General features: G+C 41.5%; 1 protein-coding gene across 6 annotated transcripts in view; it reads right to left on the bottom strand.

Annotated features, from left to right (window-relative positions):
• Positions 1–11,467, bottom strand: part of SOCS6 (suppressor of cytokine signaling 6) — a 48,277-nt gene extending 36,810 nt beyond the window's left edge. Inside the window, exon 1 of one of the 6 annotated variants that reach the window (XM_045007358.1) lies at positions 11,210–11,467. The gene's annotated coding sequence lies outside the window, so the exon portion shown is untranslated. Of the gene's footprint in view, positions 1–9,530; positions 9,698–10,261; positions 10,289–10,412; positions 10,504–10,774; positions 10,868–11,209 lie in introns of those variants that run through there. The other 5 variants (XM_045007361.1, XM_045007359.1, XM_045007363.1 and 2 more) reach the window with 5 other exon arrangements.
• Between the last annotated feature and the right edge of the window lie 3,595 nt (positions 11,468–15,062).

The raw sequence follows: 15,062 nt of genomic DNA, 5'->3' as shown, positions 1-15,062 counted from the left end.
GGTCAGTTTTCAGAATGGAGACAGGTAAACAGCAGTGTCCCCCAGGAATCTGTACTGGGATCAGAGCTGTTCAATGTAATCATAAATGATCTGGAAAAAGGGGTAAATAGTGAGGCGGCCAAGTCTGAGGATGATACAAAATTACTCAAGATAGTTAAGTCCAAAACAGAATGGCTAGAGTTACAAAGGGATCTCACAAAACTAGGTGAATGGGCAACGAAATGGAGGATGAAATTCTAAGTTGATAAATTCAAAGTAACGCATATTGGAAAACATAATACCAATTATACATATAAAATGGGGTCTAAATTAGCTGTTGCCACTCGAGAAAGAGATCTTGGAGTCATTGTGGATAGTTCTCTGAAAACATCCACTCAATATGCAGCCGCAGTCAAAAAAGCAAACAGAATGTTGGGAATCATTAAAAAAGGGATAGATAAGAAGACAGAAATTATCATATTGCCTCTATATAAATCCCTGGTATGCCCAAATCTTCAATACTTTGTGCAGATGTGATCGCCTCATCTCAAGAAAGATAGATTGGAATTGGAAAAGATTCAGAAAAGGGAAACAAAAATGATTGGGGTACAGAACGGCTGCCGTATGAGGAGAGATTAATAAGACTGGGACTTTTCAGCTTGGAAAAGAGACGAATAAGGGGGAATATGATAGAGGGCTATAAAATCATGACTGGTATGGAGAAAGTAAATAAGGAAGTGTTGTTATTTACTCCTTCTCATAACACAAGAACTAGGGGCCACCAAATGAAATTAATAGGCAGCAGGTTTAAAACAAAAGGAAGTATTGACAACACACTATCCTGTGGCACCTTATAGACTAACAGACGTTTTGCAGCATGAGCTTTCGTGGGTGAATACCCACTTCTTCAGATGCAAGTCATCTTGCATCTGAAGAAGTGGGTATTCACCCACGAAAGCTCATGCTGCAAAACGTCTGTTAGTCTATAAGGTGCCACAGGATTCTTTGTTGCTTTTACAGATCCAGACTAACACGGCTACCCCTCTGATACTTGACAACACACTGTCAACCTGTGAAACTCCTTGCCAGAGGATGTTGTGAAGGCCAAGGCTATAACAGGGTTCAAAAAATAACTAGATAAATACATGGAGAATAGGTCCATCAATGGTTATTAGCCAAGATGGACAGGTATGGTGTCCCTAGCCTCTGTTTGCCAGAAGCTGGGAATGGATCACTTGATGATTACCTGTTCTGTTCATTCCCTCTGGGGCACCTGGCATTGGCCACTGTCAGGAGAAAGAATGCTGGGCTAGATGATCTGACCCAATATGGCCGTTTTTGCGTTATGTTTAAAAATATACAAATATAAAATAAAGAAAACTCCTGCCGTCATCCCTCAGCCAACAACGTCCCAGAAATAAGAAAAGAATAAAGTGTTTTAAGGCTTTTATTAGATTAGCACAATTACAACTACTCACAATCTCGAGATTTAAGCTCTCCCACAAAATCCAGCAAGGGGGGAGGCCTTCCAGGGTGCATCTGAAGAAGTGGTGTTTTACCCATGCCTGAACCTTATGCCTGAAGAAATCTGTTAGTCTTTAAGGTGCCACCAGACTCCTTGTTGCTAAAGGTCAACAGATTCAGGCTATTTTGGAACAGAAGGGAAACTGAGTACTGAGTTCCAAAGCCAACATGCCCTGCCAGGAGCTTTTACACCTAAGGGACACCAGCTCAGCTACTCCCACTGACCACAGCTAAGGCAGTATGGCATGGGGAGAGAGGTATTCTCGGATAGGCAAATCCCATATTATTTTTGGAGTACAATTTAAAAAAAACCCTCATTCCCCAGTGTCTGTCTTGACAGCTATTCATACTCTTGCTGTACGTCAAATCCACTTGACCTAATGTTACATTTTCCTTGTTCATTGCATCCATTCATGTCACCTCTCCTAATTTGACAGATTACTTTTAACGACTGTAAAGTATGTAAAAGGCAGATTTCTAATATTGAAAGAGATTGTAAAGTCTTGCTAGGACAGAAAAAAAACCACACTCAGCCAAGGAAAGAACTGGCTAATGTGTGTCTTGGAGATACAGCCCTACTCCAGATCACTTGCCAACAATATCAAGCCTGGAGGGAAGGCTCTCCAGTTAGTGGGAATAAAACAAGAAAGCAGGCTTCAGAGCTAGACTGCCCTGCCAGAAGGATCTTCAGTCTGAGTAACCAGAAAGAGGGTGCGTTTTGATCCTACTCAAGGACTGTGCTTTAGAGCATGGAAAGTAACCTACTCAACACACTCCTACAAACTTCTATTATTCACATACAACATTAAACATGGAAATCACTCAAAGTAATTAAAAATAAATCAATCAGAGAAAAATGAAAAAGTACAAGTTGCAAAATCAAGTCTGTTTGGAGTATCACTAGCAGCAGCTTTGTGGGCCGGAACAGCAAACAATGTATAATTTTAAAGAATCAGATCATCAGCTAGTGGTAACAAAGGTAGGAACTTTGGTTGCATTCTGAGCCATAAAATCAATCAGTTAATCTAGATACCTGTGCGCTGTCACTGCCACTCTGCCCTCCCCCCTCAAAAAAATAATCACCCTAAAATGTGAGCATCTAATCCCTATACAAGCCCTCTGACTGATGAGCTTCTTGCAGCATCATGTGATTTAAACAATGGAAATATAGCTTTTTACTATGTATTGTGTTAGGGGGCAGGAAAAAGTATTACATATATACATGGTTTTCATAGCAATATTACTATTAGTTTCCAGTGACACTGTCATTTTCCAATGTTTATATTTTTGTTAGAACATGTAGAAAACATACTGAAACATCTATTACTCACACCTGCAATGTCAAAGACAAAGTGGATTTCATCCAAAATTACTTTATTGCAGGTCACAATAAATAACCATCACTGTGACAAGAACATAAACACTGTAATAAACCTGAAGTTTTCTAAAAATGTCTGACCATTACATTTAACAGATTACAGAAATGAAGGAAGTTAAATCAAAATACATAATCTGTATAAAGTTATTACGGAAGCAATATTCAGAGGGGAGTGTTACAGCCAACAAATGGGTTCACTGTGCATCTCAAAGTGGGTGATACTTGGACATTTCAGGATTGTTTTTATATTACTTCAGAGAAAGTTAAATATTGTATCTTTTAAATGGATCAAAAATCCTTACAAAACAAATAACTAAAAATCTAATTTTATTTGCAAGGCTCACTCTGTAATAAAAATGTGAAAGCCACTTAGGAACAACTTTTTAGACTTTACATAACAAATGCTTTGCCCATATAGCTATACCAGCAGAGCCCCCGGTGTAGATGCAGCTTATGCCAACAGGAGTTTTTCTATAGGTATAGTAATACACCTCCCCAAATGACATTATTTATGCTGAGAGAAGTACACTTCTACTGGCATAGTTGTGTCTACACTGGTGTTTTAGCCAGCATAGCTATGTCAGCTGGGGGATGTTTTTTTTCCACACTGATGACTGACATAGCTATGCCAACCAAACTCTGTAGTCTAAACCTGGCCTTACATAAGATGTGGCTTACATTCTTGCCCTTACATCTTTTACCCAGTTGGCTTGGGTAAAGGGTCAGAAAATGGTGGTGAATAGTTAAGAACCAACAGGAATTTGTACAGGTGCTGAGCACTAATGAATCCTGTTGAAGTCACCTAGAATTGCAGGTGCTCAGCAGCTTTGTAGCAGGGATGACTTTTATTTAGGTGCTTAAACTTGAATTTAGGAGCCTAACTGCAGGCAGCCAGGTTTGCAACTGTTAGCCTGTTTGATTTTGTTGGTTTCCACCACACCACCACCAGTGTAATTCTATTACCTAATAAAGGACAGCATGACTGGAAGGAAGAATGCTCTAATCCAGGAGTAGGCAACCTATGGCACGCGTGCCAAAGGCGGCACATGAGCTGATTTTCAGTGGCACTGACACTGCCTGGGTCCTGGCCACCAGTCTGCATTTTAAATTAATTTTAAATGAAGCTTCTTAAACATTTTAAAAACCTTATTTACTTTACATCCAACAATAGTTTAGTTATATATTATAGACTTATAGGAAGAGACCTTCTAAAAACGTTAAAATGTATTACTGACACATAAATCCTGAATAAATAAAGACTCGGCACACCACTTCTGAAAGGTTGCCGACCCCTGCTCTAATCTAAAACACGATGGCTAGCAATGAGTGATGCCCTCCCCAGAAATTTCCAGAAGTTCTTTCCTCCCCCTTATCCTGGTGTGAGCAGAGGAATTCTCTTCATTCCCAAAGACAGAACCAGCTGCTGCACAGCACTCTCAGGCTGTTCAGCAGCAGTCACTGGGTCTCTCTTCACAGCAGAAGCAGCACTAGAGAATTGCTTACAGTCACTTTTTTTTTTTTAGCAAAAATAATGGTATGTAGGAGGATTAAATGTACAAAAGCAAACAATATTGCTGTGTCATGTCTACCTCAGCATCTGTAATGACAGGCAAATAGCAAATCAGCAGCAACTAGCAGTGGAGGAATATTTTAAAATGACGTTGATTGAATCAAGTTACTTAAAAGCAAGTCTCCCCTCCCTACTCTCTTTTATAGCTCAGGATTGTAAACCCTGCTTCTGCTTCACCTTCACCCCGAATGCCAGAATAGCAATATATGATGTAGTCAAACGAGTTCACCAGTAATGCTAACACAGTCCTAAATCAACCCGGAAAAGCTAGAATCCTGGGTTTAAATTGCATGGAGTTGTATACACCTGTAATCTTTCGGAATGGTGTATAACCACACAGCCTTTCTAACACTTAACTGCTCTAGGGATTTCCACCCCTCCATGAAACAAGGTATTTCCATCTAAGTGTAATGAACAATTCCATAACAACAGAATTGTGAAAAATACAGCTCCTGGAATTCACTGGATTGTAGGCAATTTTGTAAAAATTCTTCAGAACATTTGCCATAGAAAAAGAAGGATTTAATGTTACCAGAATAAAGTAATATTTTGGATTACATACTGTACTGAGTCTCCTGAAGGCACAATACAGAATGTGCAGCAGATCAGGGAAAGGTAATGGGGAAAAGGTAGCTTTAAATGGCATTGGGTATACATTAGTGATACCAGGGACTATTCTAATTCACAGTAATCTCTTGATGGCTAATCCCATAGCCCAGAATCGCCCATATCACTGTGTGCTATGGCCCCTAACTGCAGGGCTTGCAAGAATGCCAGTATAGGTTGTGTCTGCACAGCAGTAATTCTCCCTGGGGTCCCTTGCAGCACAGTTCTGTCCTCTGTATCACTACAGTGACAAATAGGCAACTGATCAAGAGGCATAATCCGTCCCTTTTTTATTTTCCAGTATTTAAGACTAGTTCTCAGAATTAAATTACTAGACCAGACTGTGCATAATGTGCTGTCTAATGATACATCTTTAGTATTAATACTTTAATATTATTACACAGATTGTCCTCTTTTTGCAGCATTGGTGAATCCACACCCAAGGTAGAGTGCATCTATACACCTCAAAACCAGAAAAATATTGACAGACTGGAGGGTATAGGAAGACAAGCAACTAAAAGGTGGAAGAAAAAGACTGGCGGGACTGATTTATGAATAAAGTAAAGATTACAAGAACAGGAGCAGAAAACAAGTTGTTAGGAATGAAATTTTAGCAGATACCTGAAAAAGCAAGCAAAGAGATAACTGAGATTAAACCCAGGAATACATAGTTTAAATATCAGGAAGATGGTTCTAGCTGTAAACTCTATTAAACTGTGAAATAATCACTCAAATAAAATAGTGGAATTAATCTAGTCACTTACAACTGGACAAACCACTAGAGACTATCTAGTAAAATATAATCCTATACTTCAAGGGTATTAGCAAGCTGATCTAATAGAATTTAAAGATGGAATCTGACATCCACCAATTTTGCAGAAAGCGAAATCTTAAAAATATACTGCACTTAGTATGTGTTCTATGCATTTTCAAAATTATGGCCCTAATCTCATGCTTGGATATGCGCAGGTGGGTCCCTATACTCACAGGAAGACACCACTGATTTCAATCACACTCTGATTTATAAGGGTTTGACTGAGTGGATCCAATAGCAGGATCAGGGTGTAAGATACAGAAGCATACAGAGATAGCATCAAAAACACTTAAATCTGCCCATTTTTTCTACCTTGTTAAAAGTTAAGACATGGTATTAGAGAAATATTTTGCTATTTTCTCCCCTTTCTTTACTTTCCATATTTGACAACACTATGTGTATAGGCAGTTTTCACTTTTTGTGGGTCTTTCACACACAGCAACAGGGAAGAGAGACTTCTTTAAAGTGTGACTGTAAAAACACCAAAATGCCAGGGAAACGAAGTGAGATAACTTTATTTTGTTAACTGAATAAATTAGGTTGTCTGTGACATTTTAAGCTTCCTTTAAGAAATCCAAAACTAAGGGGAAAATGAGATCATACTGATTTTGTACGTTTTTATCAAAATTAAGCTGTTAAAAATTCTAATGTCCTTTTTAAAAAATCCCATCACTTGTCCAATTTACTTAGTTAAGAGTTTCAATTCAAACGTTCCAATTACTGTGAGAGAGAATATGAAACCAGTGATAAGCAGAATAACCCCAAAACCCTAGTCTCCACCTGCAGTTAAATTGGATGTATATGTTTTTGAATGGCATAAAGCTGCATTATTTAAACATGGTTAATAAATATTCCAATATAAATACAAGTTTCCTTTCAGGGATCTTTCTTGCCTGATGCTACTATAAATTTGTTGAGCTTTGTTACTGAAACTGCAGCCCTTGGTGAGTAACAACTCAAATATGCCTTCTGGTGTTTGCTAAATAATCTCTCTCTCACTCACTCACACACACACCAACCTACCAAACCTACATTAAAATGGAAATCAGTTGAGATTGCCTATCAGTAATTTAAGGGTAAGAAATATTACAGGAATATCTCAATTATTTCAAACAAACAATACAAACCCAGGAAATTCAAAGTTCAGGTTAAACTTAAAAGAAACCCAAACATGTTGTTGTATGGAAATGTACAGTTAAGACCCACAAAATAATCTCAACTCTGCCCTGTAGTCATCATGCCACAACCATACAATGATGATCAATGCAATTTAGTGTTTGTAGCCCTGGACTATATTAAACTGATTTGTAGATTCCCTCCCCCACTATGTGGTTTGAGGTGTGCTTGAATTGCTCCCTCTGGCACTGCTGCCTCAGGACCATCATGCAGCAAGACAGCACCATCAGAGGAGCTGAAAAACACATCTGCACACATAGACATCTGCACACACGCATTGAGTGAGTCTCCATCTTTCACTTCCATCCCACCACTCTCCTCCTCTGCACACCTCCCCTTCCACCCAGACACCCAAAAGCAGCACTGTGGGGAGAGAAGGAGAATGGCAGTGGCTATAAACAGGAATGTCTCTGCACTTCTACCTCAGTTTCCCCAGCAGTGCTGCCCCCAGTGGAATCAACACAGCAGTGCCATGAGAAGCCTTTCAAATATTGATTGAAAGTTAGCATAACCATAGAAATTTAAAGGAGCAGTGACAGTTGGGACCAAGTAATCTATCTATGGTAATTCTTAACATGAGTTCAATCTCTTTTATGCCACTGTCTCATTGCACAAGCACAACTGTAGCATGCAAATTAGTTATAGAGGAAGGATGATTGGTTGAGTGACCTCAGCTGTTGGTCTGGCACTGTCTATAATCATAACAATTAAAAATAATAACTTAGTATATTTGCAAGTTAATTTTTTAAATGTAGCTTTTACACAAAATGTAAATTATTAACTATATGGAAAATCTGAAGAATGTATATTCTGCTAAGGGTTGATCTACACTTGGAACTTACATCAGCATAGCTATGACTCTCAAGGGTGTGAAAAATCCACATCCCCTGAGGAACGTAGCTATGCTGTCCTAACTCCCAGTGTAGACAGAGCTAGGTCGACGGAAGAATTCTTCCACTGACCTAGCTACTGCCTTTCAGGGAAGTGGATTAACTACAATGAAAGGAGAACTCTTCCCATCACTATAGTGAGTATCTACACCAGTGGTTCTCAACCTATTTACCATTGTGGGCTGCATATGTGGCCCACAATGTGTTATGTGGGTCACATCCAATACTACCTGTATAGCCCCGAGGATGTCACATGGGCTGCAGCTATGTGCTGATTGGGCCGCAAGCAACCTATGGGCCACCAGGTTGAAGATCACTGGTCTACATTGAAGCACTACAGCAGTGACACTGTAACATTTTAAGTGTAAACATACCCTAAGTGCTAAACTTCTTCAAGGGTTCACTTAATTTGAACTCTAAAATAAATCTTAGTTTAATTCACTGAAATCATTGTATGGGGAGGGTTTATCTGCATTTCTTAAAGAGGCTGAATACATGCTTTAAGGAAAAACAATTCAGTTTTGACTACAGAGCTGTAACCCCACTTCCACAATTTTATTATGAAATATGTAATAGGAAACAAAGAACCTCATTAGTGAATTGCTTAAGAGAAATTAAACATTTTATAAAAGCATTATGAAAACTAAAGCAGATATCTTTTGCTTTAACTCATAATATGCTTTCAGTTTATCAAATATAAATGCATATTTTCTTGTGTAATAGCTTTACTAAAAAAGATCTACTAAAAAATTAATGACTACTTGTACTTATTCTCCAACAATCTTCCAGAAAAATTTAAGACTTCTAGCCAAGCAAAATAAATTATTTCATGACTACTATGAAGCTTCCCCATGATCTATACAATCTAAGGACATGCTTATTAACATGAACCAACAGTAATACACCACTACCCCGATATAACGCTGCCCTTGGGAGCCAAAAAATCTTACCATGTTATAGGTGAAACCGCGTTATATCGAACTTGCATTGATCCGCCAGAGTGCGCAGTTACTCACCAAGGGCTGCAGTTTCAGTAACAAAGCTCAACAAATTTATAGCGCGTTATATCCGAATTCGTGTTATATCAGGTCGTGGTATATCGGGGTAGAGGTGTACCACACTTCAACTCTCCAGAAGAGTTGTACACATAGTGCAGTACAACTACTTCTGGGCTATAACTCCCTAAGAAGCAGGGAGGCATGGTAGGCGGCATATTTTTACTGGGGGATATGTACGTGATTTGGGGCAACACTGGGGAAAATATATTTGACAGCTAGAAAAGAGGTATTGAGGCAGGTTAGCAGAAAAGATGCAGAGTGGTAACTGGAAGTCAGGTGGTGACACTTTGCCAGATTGAAGTGAAGTGTTTGCAGATCCCATCCCCCTCACCCAGACAGAGTGTGATCTGCTCTGCACCAGTGTTTGCGTCTCAGAATCATGGAAGCCCAATTTAATTTTGAAACCAAAAATAATGGAATCACAGGAGCTCAACTAGGAGCTTCTCTGCTTAAAGCTCCAGCAACTTTGGCAGCTTTGATGATTTCTGGCAACTTTGGTGTTTTGTTTTGTTTTGTTTTTAAGTAATGGACTAACCATAGGCAAAGACTAGGCTGTAGTTTGTCTGTTTCTGGTGGAGGAGGAAACAGTTTGGGGCAAGAAGGCTGGGGTGCATAGGTGGGTCGAGTTGTTTCAAAATCTCTCCTCTCCCTCTCTCACACAGCAGCATATTATTTCTGCTCTCTAATTACTCCTGGGTGAGAGAAGATTTATCAGATTTATATAATGCAATAATAACAGTGTGACATTTAGATTTTAACCTTCTCCTGAGCCTCTGAGGCAGAGGCCAAAGGGGGTGACCACAGCACGACCACTGGGCACCTGGCCTGCAGGGAACTTGGTCGGAGAGCGACTCTGCCAGCTCCCTCGTATGGGGGAGCTACACACGGGAAAAATCCTGCTGCCCTCAGCACTGGGATTTGGAGAGGGAGCTGGGCAGAGGGAGACTCCTTCCTGCACCGGCCTTTGTGGGGTTGGGTTGTTTGTTTTGGTCAAACTCAGATCCAGCCCCCCTCGTGGGCCGGGATTTTGGGGGGTCACGGACAGACCCAGCCCCCTTCCTGCTCTGGGATTTGGGGGCGGGGGTATCTCTGCGGCCCTGCCCCGGGCGCTGCTCGCTCCCCCGCAGGCCGCGCCGCGGCCCCGGTCTCTCCGCGAGGCCTGGCGCCGCGGCTGGTGCGGGGAGCGGAGCGAACAAAGGCAGAGCGGGACCCGGGCCGCAGCCCGCAGTGGCCGGGGCGGAGGTGCCCGCTGCCAGGGGAGCTCACCCAGCCAAGGCCGCCGCGTCCCGTCGCTCCAGGCCGCTGCCGGCACCGCGGCCCAGCTTCGCGGGCGGCACCGGGGCCGGGCCGGGCCGGGCCGACCCCCCACCACCGCCGCCGCGGCTGCTCCCCGGCCGGGCCGCGCTGCGGGACTCACCGAGAAGGAGCCGCCGTCGCTGCGGGCCCGGCTCCGACTCCACCAGGCTCCCTCGCCGCCGCCTCCCTGCTCCTGGTGCCGCCGCCGCTTCCTCCGCCTCCTCCTTCCTCCTCCCCCCGGGCCTCGGAGGGGCGCAAGGGGGCAGCCAGCCCGCAGCACCCGCCACCAGCAGCCACAGGGACGGGACCGGCGGGCTCGGCCACACGCACGGCTCGGCCGGCGCCTCCCGCTCAGCCCTGCCAGCCCCTCATCCCAGCCCTGCCTCCGCCCGGCTGCCCTGCCCTCGCCGCCCTGCGGGGGAGGAGGCCGTCAAACCCCTTCCCTGGCCCGCCTGGCCCCCTCTCTGCGCTCGGCTCACTCACTCCGTTCCCCTTCTGCCATGCCCCTTGCCGCCCGCTGCTCTCTGCCCTTGGGTTTCCTTCCTCCCTCGGCAGCTCCAGCAGCAGGAGAACCCGCCGCAGCCTAGCCAAATCGCCCCTCACGGAGCACGGTGCCGGAGCAGCCACAGAAGGGGCCAGGGCTGGCCGAGGATGCACATGGCTGCGTTGGAAAGATTTACGGGAGGGACCGAAAGTGAACAGCAGAAGTGCAGCTTGTATCCCCCACTAGGAAAGTCTTCATTTGTACTTGTTTATTAAGGGAAGTCCTTTTGTGATCCAGTAACCTCCTTTCCTCCTAAATGGTCCACTTTTGGAACCCTCGCCTTTGTATAAGTTTATAAATAAGGCGTATGCAAGTGCAGTGTGCACGTTTATTATGCTGTCTCAATCCCCAAATGGGTACAGTTCACAGTTTACCTTCAGATGAATGCCTCGCTCACACCCCCATCCTTGCAAGATGCTCAGTTCTCTTAACTCCTACTGAATTGAACGGAAGCTGCAAAATACTCAGTAGCAACCCTCCTGCCTCTGCTCTGTTTATGCCAGATCCTACAAGGTGCTGCTGAGAACTTCCTGTGAGGTCAATAATTTCTATGGGAGTTAAATATGCTCAACACTTTACAATATTGTGTCCCCGAGGATTTGTATCTTCATTTCTGTTCTCCTCTCGTATAGCCTGACTTGTATCTCCTTGGCCTTGAAATTGGCATTTTTTAAAAGGCCATTTTTATCTTTCAAAGAGTGCCTGCAGGAGTATGCAACCACAACAGCTGATAAGCTTTTTTAATGTAAATGAAATGCTAATCAAGAACAATAAATAAATAAATAAATAAATAATCCTTGATTTAGCCTTTTTGACAAAAAGTGACCAGAAAGAACAAAGCTGATTGAAATCTGTGGGCAGCAAGCAGCCTGACATTTATAAAAATATTTACTGAGTGATGAAACCTTTGACCTTTTGAGTAATATCAGTGCCATGAAATATGTCTTTCCTCACTTCCTGTTTTGATTTATAGAGTTAATAACTAATGCAAATCAAGAACTCAATCCTGTAAATACTTTCACACTTATGTAATTTTACTCTTGTGAGTAGTTTCGTAGGAGTCAATGAGACAATTCAGATGAAGGAAGTTATGTATTTGCTTAACTGTTTGCAAGATAGGGGCTTAAGTTGCAATTCTTTTGGGCCATAGTCCTTTAATTATTTAAACACATGCTTAACTTATAAGCATCCAAATAGTTCTAGTGAATTCATGGAGATTTCACTTTTTTAATTCTTCTATGGCCTGGGGATTCTATGGATAGGGGATTATTGTATGAATAAATTTAAGTTTTTATAGCCCAATCATATGAGATTCAATGAGAAATGAGGACTATCAATATCTCTCAAGTTTGAGCTTTCAGCTTGGAAACATATGCTGTATTCTTTATCTTTCTTTAGAGAATGCCCATTTCCATTTAATCTTTTATAGCTCTTAATGTGTTTGGTACATTTCAATGGATAGTGGACCAAATTCATCCCAGAAGGCACTGACTCCAGTTACAACAGAAATGATATTTTTTAAAGAAAAGTTTAAAATGAAAATGGTCTTTTTCAGGCATGGTGCACCTAACATCTGAATAAGCATATATTTTAATGGATTTATAATATTGTTATTATGGTATGAACAGTGGTACAACAATCAAGACTTGGATATGGTACACAGTTCATGATACAAGGGTGGTCATATACAGATAAGTAACATCAAAGAAAGTATATTGGGGAGGTTGTAAATATTTAAGTAACCCTCTGGGAATGGTAAAAACTGCTCCATTTGATGAGAGATGTTGGTCCAGATTGATCAGAGTCTAGTCACTCTCATCTTTCCATATTTACAGTTTCTAAAAATAATTGGATCTATGATCCAATTCCGAAACCTATTGATGTGATTGGTCCTATTGAAGTCATTGAGACTATTTGACAAAAAGACTATATGTCTAAGGCCGTGGAAGAATGAGACCATATTATTGGTAATGGGGTTTGTGTAGAGTGTAGTGATATTCATATCATAGAAGCTGTTTTAAAACAATATTAAATTGAGTGTTTTGTTCAAAGGTAAAATTAAAATGGAAAGTCTAATTCCAAGGCAAATCAGTAAGGGGTGCTATTCAGTATGCCTCCTGTTTGGGAGACCTGTGCACCACTTTGAGAAGTATGAAAGTAGGTTTTGGGGAGGGGCAGGAAAGCTAAACTGGACAGTAAAAGGGAGTAGTGAAATGCAAGGACTAGTGAGGGTACGGGGAAATGTCTGAACCCCTTAATATAGCTGGTGGACTTTCCCTTTTACTGGGTAACTTGTTGAGCATTCAGCAATGTAATCCAAAGGGTGCTCAGGGCAAATCAAGGTTTGAAAGAGATCTGTGCAGAAAGAGGGGTTAAGGCAGTGTTTCTCAAACTGGGGTCGCTGCTTGTGTAGGGAAAGCCCCTGGCGGGCCAGGCCAGTTTGTTTACCTGCCCCGTCCGCATGTCCGGCCGACTGCGGTTCCCACTGACCGCGGTTCGCTGCTCCAGGCCAATGTGAGCTGCTGGAAGCGGCGCAGGCTGAGGGACTTACTGGCCGCCGCTTCCAGCAGCCCCCATTGGCCTGCAGAGGCGAACCGCGGCCAGTGGGAGCCACGATCAGCTGGACCCGCAGACGGGGCAGGTAAACAAACCGGCCTGGACCGCCAGGGGCTTTCCCTACACAAGCGGCAACCCCAGTTTGAGAAACACTGGGTTAAGGAAAGTTACGGAAAACCAGGAGAAATTGCAGTAAATGACTGTTTCAGTCATATTACAATAAAGTCAGTTTCTCAAGTGAGTGTTTTTGTGTCTGTATATTTTTCACAGCCTCCATTCTGTTCAGAGTGCAGCACTTGAATGAGTAAGGATTTTCAGAATTAGATTGTTGAATTAATGGAGATATTTTGGTGTAAACATTCTACACTACTTGATGGACAAAGCATCTCCAAACTGCTTATCTGACAGAACTAGTTAAACTAGATCCTGTACTAGTTACAATTGAAGTCAGTGGAAATTTTGACACTGTCTTTCATGAAAGAAGGTTCAGATCTATAATTAAGAACAGAATAGTTTAAATGTAGACACTTTTTGAGACTCTTCATTTGTTGTTCACACAATGAATATTGCATAAATCTTTATCATATGAGGAAAATGTTCAGTTCTGTTTTTACCAGACTTTCATTTTTGCCCCGTCCACATCAGTTCTGAGTTAGCAAATAATAGAAGGTGAAGTTAAGATTATTTAACTGTATCCAGAAATAACTGCAGGAGCAAAATAGAGGCCATCTTTTAAAATCCTGGCCCATTATCAGGAATAAAATTAGGGCATTGAAATCTGATTCAAGAGGTCCAAGAGAAAATTTCACAGACTTTAAAACACCCTCTTTATTTTTAACAATGAATTGTTACAATTTAATTTTTTTAATGAGTAGGATATTTTTCCTGCCCAGGAAATATCATTTGCCATACATATTATTTCAACTTTATTCTGAGTTAATATAGGCCCCAGTTCATCAAATACTTAAGCATGTATTTAGTCTCACCCACATCATTCCCTCTGATTTTTCTGACAGTATTTCTGTTGACATCTGAAGGAAGCCTGTTGCACAAAACAACTGTTCCCTGGTACCACCAACTAGTTTATATTTTATCTTTTGTGTATGTACTTCACTCAGCATGCATAGTAAAGTTTGATTGACACTAACTAATCTCTGGTTTTAGTCAATTTAACTTTCTTATTCCTTCACAATCCTGTTCAATGTGGATTTTCAACATCACATTAAAATTAGAAAAGAAACCGATGTAATGCCTTTTAAAATGTAAACTACTTTCTTTAATGAAACATTTCTATACTTTCTAAATTTTTTAAGACTGCCCTTATAAATGTAAGGCTTATGCTATTTGAAAGTGTCTAGTTAAGACGCAAGGTGGGTGAGGTAATATATTTTATTGGACCGACTTCTGTTGGTGAGGGAAAAAAGCTTTCATGCCATACAGAGCTCTTCTTCAGATCTGGGAAAGGTACAAGAAGTTTCACAGCAAAATACAAGATCAAACAGACAGTTTATTATAAGTATTTAGCACATATTCTAAGAGATCATTCAAGGTGAAGTGGCCAGTTAACACCCCTATAATCATAGGACAAAAAGGGGGGTTAGTGGGTCACAGATTGTTGTAATAACTCATAAATCCAGTGTCTTTATTAAAACCATGATTTTTAGTATCTAC

This window comes from Mauremys mutica, chromosome 2, assembly GCF_020497125.1.
Source record: "Mauremys mutica isolate MM-2020 ecotype Southern chromosome 2, ASM2049712v1, whole genome shotgun sequence".
In the NCBI taxonomy this organism is placed as follows: domain Eukaryota; kingdom Metazoa; phylum Chordata; order Testudines; family Geoemydidae; genus Mauremys; species Mauremys mutica.
The sequence above is the reverse complement of the archived record's forward strand: the minus strand, read 5'-3'. Positions and strand labels throughout refer to the sequence as shown.